Genomic DNA, 8974 nt, shown 5'->3' with positions numbered 1-8974 from the left:
TTTAAAACATGCATCCTGTTTGCAATAAGGCACTAAAGTAAAACTGCAAAACATTTGGCAAATAAATTAACTTCATGTCCTGAATACAAAGAGTTATATTTGGGGCAAATCCCACACAACACATCACCGAGTACCACTGGAGTTGCTGAACAAGACAACATTAAATGCACAATTCAGGTGAGCAAAGCTCTTAGAGACTTACCCAGAAAGACTCACAGCTGTAAACGCTGCCAAAGGTGAGTCTAACATCAGTGGTGGTCGGTGCCGTTTAAGGTAAGGGAGGACCATTCATTTTTAATGAGCATGGTCTTATTTCTATTACAGCATATTGGATGACTGTCATTCATATTACATTCACCCAGCTCAATGTAGCATCGCTAAGTTTAGGCTACTGCATGATATTAAAATATTTTCTATACATATCATGAGGTTGCTACAACCTAGCCTACGAATTAAAGTTTACAACGTAAGTGCACAGGTCGAGAGAAAATTTTAGTCATCAAGGTGGCAGACAGTGATACAATTAATACCGCCTTGCACACTCTTGCCTGTGTCTAGCTGATCTACAGTGTCATCATTCGTCCAACAGTTGCAAATGAGAGCTTCTATTGGACAAATTCAGGTAAGTTTATACCGGTTTCGTTCCGTTTGCTTCTGTGTAAGATATTTTTTTCAACAGGACCAGCAGAATGAATACACCCCTGATTACCAGCAAACACCATACAAACAAACAGCATGATCACTTTGCTCATTGTATAATTCCTTCTCGCATCTTCGCACTCTTGTGGACTTCAGTGCACAACACAACAGCTGTCTGTGACCAGGTGAAAAAACCTTTCCAAACTAAACCATTATACCATGGCTAACAGCTACACACAACGGTTAGCTATGTCACCATATTAGCTAACGTCATAGTCAACATGGCTACTAGAACTAACATGTTAGTAATTATGCTACAATCATGCAGTACAGTGTAGTCAGCAAGCAGTTTAGCAGTTAAACCGGATAGCCTCTGTGTCAATAAATGAATAAAACCAAAAGCTTACCTTGACTTGGAAGAGGTCCAGTGTTGGAAAGCCATAGCCTGCTAGCTAACATAGCATCCCTCTCTGTTTGAGCCGGGTGTTTGACTAGGCTAAACTAGCTAGCTGCATTCTCTAGCTAAGTAAGTGAAAGTGAAGAAAATTCTACAAAATATAGCTATCTCTCTCTCTCTCTCTCCTGCTTCTCCTTCATTTTTTAAGAAATTAATTTGCTCAAAACTGTTCAACTATTGTCTTTCTCTCGCTTTGAGTCAACTACACACCACATTTTATGCACTGTAGTGCTCGCTAGCTGTAGCTTTTGCTTTCAGTACTAGATTAATTCTCTGATCCTTTGATCGGGTGTACAACATATCAGTTCATGCTTCTAGATTGCTGTGTAAGTCTATGGAAGGGGATGAGAACCACGAGCCTCCTAGGTTTTGTATTGAAGTCAATGTACCCAGAGGAGGATGGAAACTAGTTGTCCTCCAGCTACACCGTGGTGCTACCCTAGAGAGGTCTGTTGACACTACTTTAGACCTTCATTGCAAAACAATGTGTTTTAATCAATTATTTGGTGATGTGAATGTATATAGTATCTAAAAATGAAACCTTTTTTTTTGTTTCACCATTTAAATAAAAAAATTCACTGAGGAGGATGGTCCTCCCCTCCCTCCTTCGAGGAGGTAAATTAGTTATTTCTGTATTTTATTTTTCCAAAACATTTGGAAACATTTCTAAAAACACGTTTTCACTTTGTCATTATGGGGTGTTGTATGTAGATGAGTGAGAGAAAAATATTTTGGATCCATTTTGTATTCAGGCTGTAACACAACCAAATGTGGAATAAGTCAAAGGGTATGCATACTTGTTTTTTATTTATTTAATTTTTTACCTTTATTTAACTAGGCAAGTCAGTTAAGAACAAATTCTTATTTTCAATGACAGCCTAGGAACAGTGGGTTAACTGCCTGTTCAGGGGCAGAATGGCAGATTTGTACCTTGTCAGCTCAGGGATTGGAACTTCCGGTTACTAGTTCAACGCTCTAACCACTAGGCTATCCTGCCGCCCCTTCCTGAAGGCTCTGTATGTGAAACATAGAATAATTAACTCTAAGACTTGAACTCTTCACCATTTCATTCAGTTTGGTCATTTTTCCTGGAATTTTTATTAATATATAGGGAGGAGTACGGTATGCCGTAGGTGACTACCAGTGGAGACTGCAGATGGGAGAACGGCTCATAATAATGTCTGGAACGGAGTAAATGGATTGGCATCAAACACCTGGAAACCATGTGTTTGATACCATTCCACCCATTCCGCACCAGTCATTACCATGAGCCCGTCCTCCCCAATTAAGGTGCCACCAACCTCCTGTGGTGGTTACATCAAACATCTTCTTGACCAAGTCAAATCGGTACATCAAATTTCACAATTTAAAGTCGTTTTGAAATCCACAGAATACTATTGGGATTGCTCATGTCTTCATCTTATTTCTGCCTGGGACTTTTTTGTTTTGATTCAAACAGGTTTAAACTCGCCTCATTGGCCTCCTAGTCCCACCGTGAATCAGGCAAACTCATCTTGTTACACAACTTCTGATGTACTGTTCTGTAACCGGATATGGTTTGCGTGACATTACATTGTATTAAATACACAATCCACTGAAATAATGACTACGCCATCCAATCATTATGGTGAACTAAAGTAAACAGTCTTGTATACTTCCACAGCTCACTGTGCAAAAGACCTGAAGACTCTAGATAAATACTACAACACAAACACGGGAGAAAAACAGGATGCATCTCAATACCCTGCCCAACCTACCGGGTCATCAGTGCTGAAGAAATCCCAAAAGAAAAGGAAATGTAGGATTTCCTTGGACACCAAAGAAAATCATGGAATGTGAGGGTCGGCTTTAAAGACCAAACAAATTTAGCAGAGGGAGAACCCCCTAGCTGTGTCACAAAATGAAAGTTATATATATATAGAGAGGTCCATCTTCCGTCTAGTGTGGTTTTCTTCCATTCAGAATGCAAAGGTCCCTATAAGCCTGCTTTAGTCCTTGATATAAATTCAGATTTGGATCAAGCATGGTTAATGTTCAGGGTGCAGAAGACGAGCAACAATTGTTTTGGCAGCTACCAGGGAAGGTTATAACCGCCTTGTTAGGATGGGGCTTTACCGGGGTAGAAGGAAAGCAAAATATAGTTGGGTAAATTGCTAATGAGAATGCTGAAATCAGCAGACATGTTACTCATGGATGGAGCCTTCTCAAGATACAAGTGAATCTCAGCAAGCAGCTACAGTGGCTTGCAAAGTATTCACCCCCCCATTGCATTTTTCCTATTTTGTTGCCTTACAACCTGGAATTTAAATATATATTTTTTGTGGGTTTGCATCATTTGATTTACACAACATGCCTACCACTTTGAGGATGCAAAATATGTTTTATTGTGAAACAAACAAGACAAAAAAAAAGAACTAGATCGGGCATAACAAAGTCAATACTTTGTAGAGCCACCTTTTGCAACAATGTTACATACGCCTCTAGGAAGAGGGAACGCAACACCCTGATACAACTCAACTCCCCATGGAGTGAAAGAGGTATGGGATTGTAGGTCCGAGTAAGGATGACAAAAGGCAGAGAATTTACCGTTTACATGGAATTTATTCCGTCACACGGTAATTTGGGGGGAAAGCGGCTGGACGGAACCAAAGCAAAGAAAGTAAATGTCAAAGCCCCCTCTCCTACCTTACCTGCCTACCCACTACTTACCTAACTAGCACCACCTGGCACACTAACCAAAATACAGGGGATGGTCCACCCAGGTCTTACCTAGTGTGCATAGACAGTATATACTACGGGTATATGTATGCCCGCAGGCCTCTTGCCTAAGCACTCCCAAGGTGCCTTCCCCTTCCCTCCTGGGAACAAAAACAGAATAATTACTAATCACAGACCTTTTGGCATACACATACCTTTACAGAAAAAAAAAGAAAATGTTTTTTTTGTTTTTTTTTGATACCTTTACAGGACCGGCTACAAAAACACTACACACAAACAATTTGAGCAACAACCAGCACAAGATATCAAAGAAGCTCTCTCTGAGCAACAACCAATACAGGCTATAACAATAAGCTCTTTCGAAGAAACAACCAACACATGCTATCACCCTCAGCTCTATTCTCTCAGCAATCATCTCTCAGCCACAACCAAGACAGGACAAGCTTATTATCGCTCTCTCCTAACAACAACCAACACAGGCTATCACCCTCTTCTCTCAGCAATCATCTCTGCTTCTGAGTAACAGAACACTTGCTTATATAGCTGGAGAAGGAGTTGGTAATTGAAGACAGCTGTGTCCTCTGATGAGAGGGCGGGGTCAGTTCCAATTTGACATGGAGACAACCAATCAGCTGCTTGGGAGATTCCAGGAAGTCATTTCCTGAAACACACACATACAGAAACCACACAGGAACTGGGGAACGTAACAAGCAATTACAGCTGCAAGTCTCTTGGGGTACTTCTCTATGAGCTTCGCAAATCTAGCCACGGGGATTTTTGCCCATTTTTCAAGGCAATACTGCGCCAGCTCCTTTAAGTTGGATGGGTTCCGCTTGTGTACAGCAATCTTTAAGTCATGCCACAGATTCTCAATTGGATTGAAGTCTGGGCTTTGACTAGGCCATTCCAAGACATTTCAATGTTTTCCCTTAAACCACTCGATGTTGCTTTAGGAGTATGCTTAGGGTCATTGACCTGCTGGAAGATAATCCTCCGTCCCAGTCTCAAATCTCTGGAAGACTGAAACAGGTTTCCCTCAAGAATTTCCTTGTAGTTAGCACCAACCATCATTCCTTCAATTCTGACCAGTTTCCCAGTCCCTGCAGGTGAAAAACATCACCACAGCATGATGCTGCCACCACCATGCTTCATTGTAGGGATGGTGTTCTCGGGGTGATGAGAGGTGTTGGGTTTGCGCCAGACAGTGTATTCCTTGATGGCCAAAAAGCTCAGTTTTAGTCTCATCTGACCAGAGTACCTTCTTCCATATTTGTGGAGTCTTCCACATGCAATTTGGCGAACACCAAGCATGTTTGCTTATTTTTTTCTGGCCACTCTTCCGTAAAGCCCAGCTCTGTGGAGTGTACGGCTTAAAGTGGTCCTATGGACAGGTACTCCAATCTCCACTGTGGATCTTTGCAGCTCCTTCAGGTTTATCTTTGGTCTCTTTGTTGCCTCTCTGATTAATGCCCTCCTTGACTCGTCTGTGAGTTTTGTTGGGGGGCCCTCTTTCGGCAGATTTGTTGCCGTGACATATTCTTGCCATTTTGTTAATAGTGGAATTAATGGTGCTCCATGGGATATTCAAAGTTTCAAAAAAAAATTTATAGCCCAACCCTGATCTGTACTTCCCCACAACTTTGTCCCTGACCTGTTTGGAGAGCTCCTTGGCCTTCATAGTGCCCCTTGCTTGGTGGTGCCCCTTGCTTAGTGGTGTTGCAGACTCTGAGGCCTTTCAGAACAGGTGTATATATACTGAGATCATGTGACAGATCATGTGACACTTAGATTGCACACAGGTGGACTTTATTTAATTAATTATGTTACCTCTGAAGGTTATTGGTTGCACCAGATCTTATTTAGAGGCTTCATAGCAAAGGGGGTGAATACATATGCAAGCACCACTTTTCTGTTTTTTATTATTATTTGAAACAATAATTTTTTTCATCTCACTTCACTATTTTGGACAATTTTGTGTATGTCCATTACATGAAATCCAAATAAAAATCCATTTAAATGACAGGTTGTAATGCAACAAAATAGGAAAAACGCCAAGGGGGGTGAATAGTTTTGCAAGGCACTGTACAGAGAATAAGCCAAACTAAACAACTACTTGGTAATTTGGCATATGAACTGATTTCAAGGCATGCTAAAGTGTTCCAGAGAGTAGTGACACTCTTTGCGGACCACTCTTTGCATCCAGAACAGCCTAAATTCTTTGGGGCATGGAAACATTGCTCAATTAGTTTCAAGGGACCTAACGTGTGCCAGGAAAGAATACCCCACACCATTAGACCACTACGAGCCTGTAACGTTGACCCCAGTAAAGATGGGGCCATGGACTCATGCTGCTTACGCCAAATCCTTACACTGCCATCAGCATAATGCAACAGGAGCCAGGATTTGTCAGACCAGGGGACGTTTTTCCACTCCTCAATTGTCCAGTGTTGGCGACCGTGTGCCCACTGGAGACGCTTCTTCTTGTTTTTAGCTGATAGGAGCGGAACCCGGTGTGGTCGTCTGCTGAAATAACCCATCTGTGACAAGGGCCGACGAGTTGTGCGTTCCGAGATGCAGTTCTGCACACCACTGTTGTAATATGCCGTTATTTGATTGTTTGTGGCCCGCATGTTATCTTGCTAGATTCTTGCCATTCTCCTTCAACCTCTCATCAACGAGCTGTTTTCACCCACAGGACTGCCTCTGACTGGATTTTCATTTTTTTCATTTTCGGTAAACCCTAGACAGGTTCTTGCCTGAAAAGTCCAGGAGGCCTTCCGTTTCTGAGATACTGGAACCGGCACGCCTTGCACTGACTATCATACCACACTCAAAGTCGCTTAGGTCACTCGTTTTGCCCATTCTAACGTTCAATCGAACAGTAACTGAATACCTCAATGCCTGCTTTAGCGAGCCATGGCCACGTGTCTCACTGTCTGTAGGAGTGAACCATTTTCGTGAATGGGGTGGTATACTTATTAAAAGTGTAAGTGTTGAAATGTGGAATCAGCTGTTATAATTTCCTCAAAAATATTATTTCATTTTGTCATCATGCTTTTAATTCCCTGAGTCTTTGTAGGGTTAGCCTGGAAATAAGGGACAGTGTATTATAGGTGTATTAAACATTTTTCTAAAGAAAATATAACGTAATATTCCCCTGTGAGACGCAAGTCCAGAGAATGTGTTTGCTTTTCATTCCAACCTGTCCTCTCTGTCAATCAGCAACTCCTTCTAACTGTATTGGATATGGAAACTGTGCGAACACTTTTCTTTTCTCTGTCGTTCCTTTCTAAAGGCATTCAGATTTGTATCATTAGTCATAGCTAGACTATAGTCAGTAGTCTAGTAACGGTGGTCACACATAATCTTCTAATGAGCCCGGTCTGCCTGTCCCTGGTCTGCTTTCTGTGCCTCAATGGAAGGCATTTTCCTGCTCCTGTAATGGTATTCAGACTCTCCAGTAAGTGTTTTTACATTCAAAGCCACAGGCGATTGTGTGAGGCACCATCCAGACCCTGATTAGCATACGTTTATTGGGGGAAAGCCTCCCCTGGCATCGGTTCTGGAGTGATTGAGTGCCACTGCCAGTGAGCCAACCACATTGGTATTCTACCACACTGGTAGCTAAAAACTAAAGAAGATGGGAGTCATTCTTTCTCTTGTAGGCCTACCAAAGATGATCACACCATTAGTAAAATGTAAGCAACCAACGTTGTTGTCATGGCAATCCATAAAAACTCAGACATGTTATCCACAACATGTGCTTATGTGGGGAAAGTTTGTGTGACATTTAATTTCTCTTTTGTTGTGGAGCGTCTGACAATTAATTTTATGGATCGTATTTTCATGCCTCCAAGAAATAAATCTGTATTTTCAATACTAGAACATGTACTCTAAAAGTATTCCGAAAGTACTTATTAGTGTATAAATTAATTTCTTCCTCTTATTGCTACCATTGAGAGGTCTGAAATATTGAGTCATATGAGGTCTGGCCTTGATATGTGAAAGAGAGCAAACCCACTCTACGTATTTCCTCATCTGTGTTCCACTGCCCCTGCCCCCCCTCCCCTCCCCGGTTAGAGGGGAATAATACAGCCCAAGAGTTAACACACTTTAATTCAGCATGACATCATGCAGTGGTAACAGTGTTCCTGGCAGAGAGTGAGTTGTACATACCACCAGTGGTGGAAAAGGTACCCAATTTTCGTACTTGAATAAAAGTTAAGATACCTTAATAGTAATATGTAATAGCTAAAATATAAAGTATCAAAAGTAGAAGTAAAAGTATAAATCATTTCAAATTGCTTAGATTAATTAATCAAACCATACGGCACCCTTTTCTTGTTGTTTTTAATTACGGATAGACAGGGGCACACTCCAACACTCATAGATCATTTACAAATTCAGCATGTGTTTAGTGAGTCTGTCAGATCAGAGGCAGTACTTTTGGGTGCCAGGGAAAATGTATGGAGTAAAAAGTGCATCCTTTTCTTGAGTAATGTAGTGAAGTAAAAGTAAACGTTGACAAAATTATAAATAGTAAAGTACAGATACCCCAAAAAACGATTTAAGTAGTACTTAAAGTGCTTAGTAGTACTTAAAGTGCTTACTTACTTAAGTGCTTTATACCACTGCATACCACAGGGACAAAATCACTGAAACGTAGTCTTCAGACGACAGTATTATGTATTTTCTAAACTGCACAGCCAATATATCCTCTTGAACGGGCAGTTTTTTTAAGACTAGACACTTTACCCTAATGGACAATAAAGCTTTTGAACTTGACATTTAAGTTGACATGAAGCCATTGAAAGCATGACTGACTCCATTAAAGAACAACTAAAAATAAGATGCCTGTCTGAACACTCAATGAGGTGACTCATATGGCATTGTCATGGCTTTGTCTTAGTATGCAGATGCCTCCTACAATATATTTGACGAATAATATTGCTCAACATTTTTTAATGACAACACCCTTTAGATGTCCTCTTGTTGAATACCTGTGGTGGGCATCATGCCATGCTGTTTGTAGGATACTGCTGGCTTCCCCCTAACCCCATGGTCTCACCTTGACTCTGCCTCCACCAACAGGTAAATTCATCTCTCTGGAACAAGTGTGCTCAGGCCCAGTCCTGGCCGTTCTGCCGCCCTAGGCGAGAC

This window comes from Oncorhynchus tshawytscha, linkage group LG16, assembly GCF_018296145.1.
Source record: "Oncorhynchus tshawytscha isolate Ot180627B linkage group LG16, Otsh_v2.0, whole genome shotgun sequence".
In the NCBI taxonomy this organism is placed as follows: Eukaryota; Metazoa; Chordata; class Actinopteri; order Salmoniformes; family Salmonidae; genus Oncorhynchus; species Oncorhynchus tshawytscha.
This window is presented reverse-complemented; position numbering follows the sequence as displayed.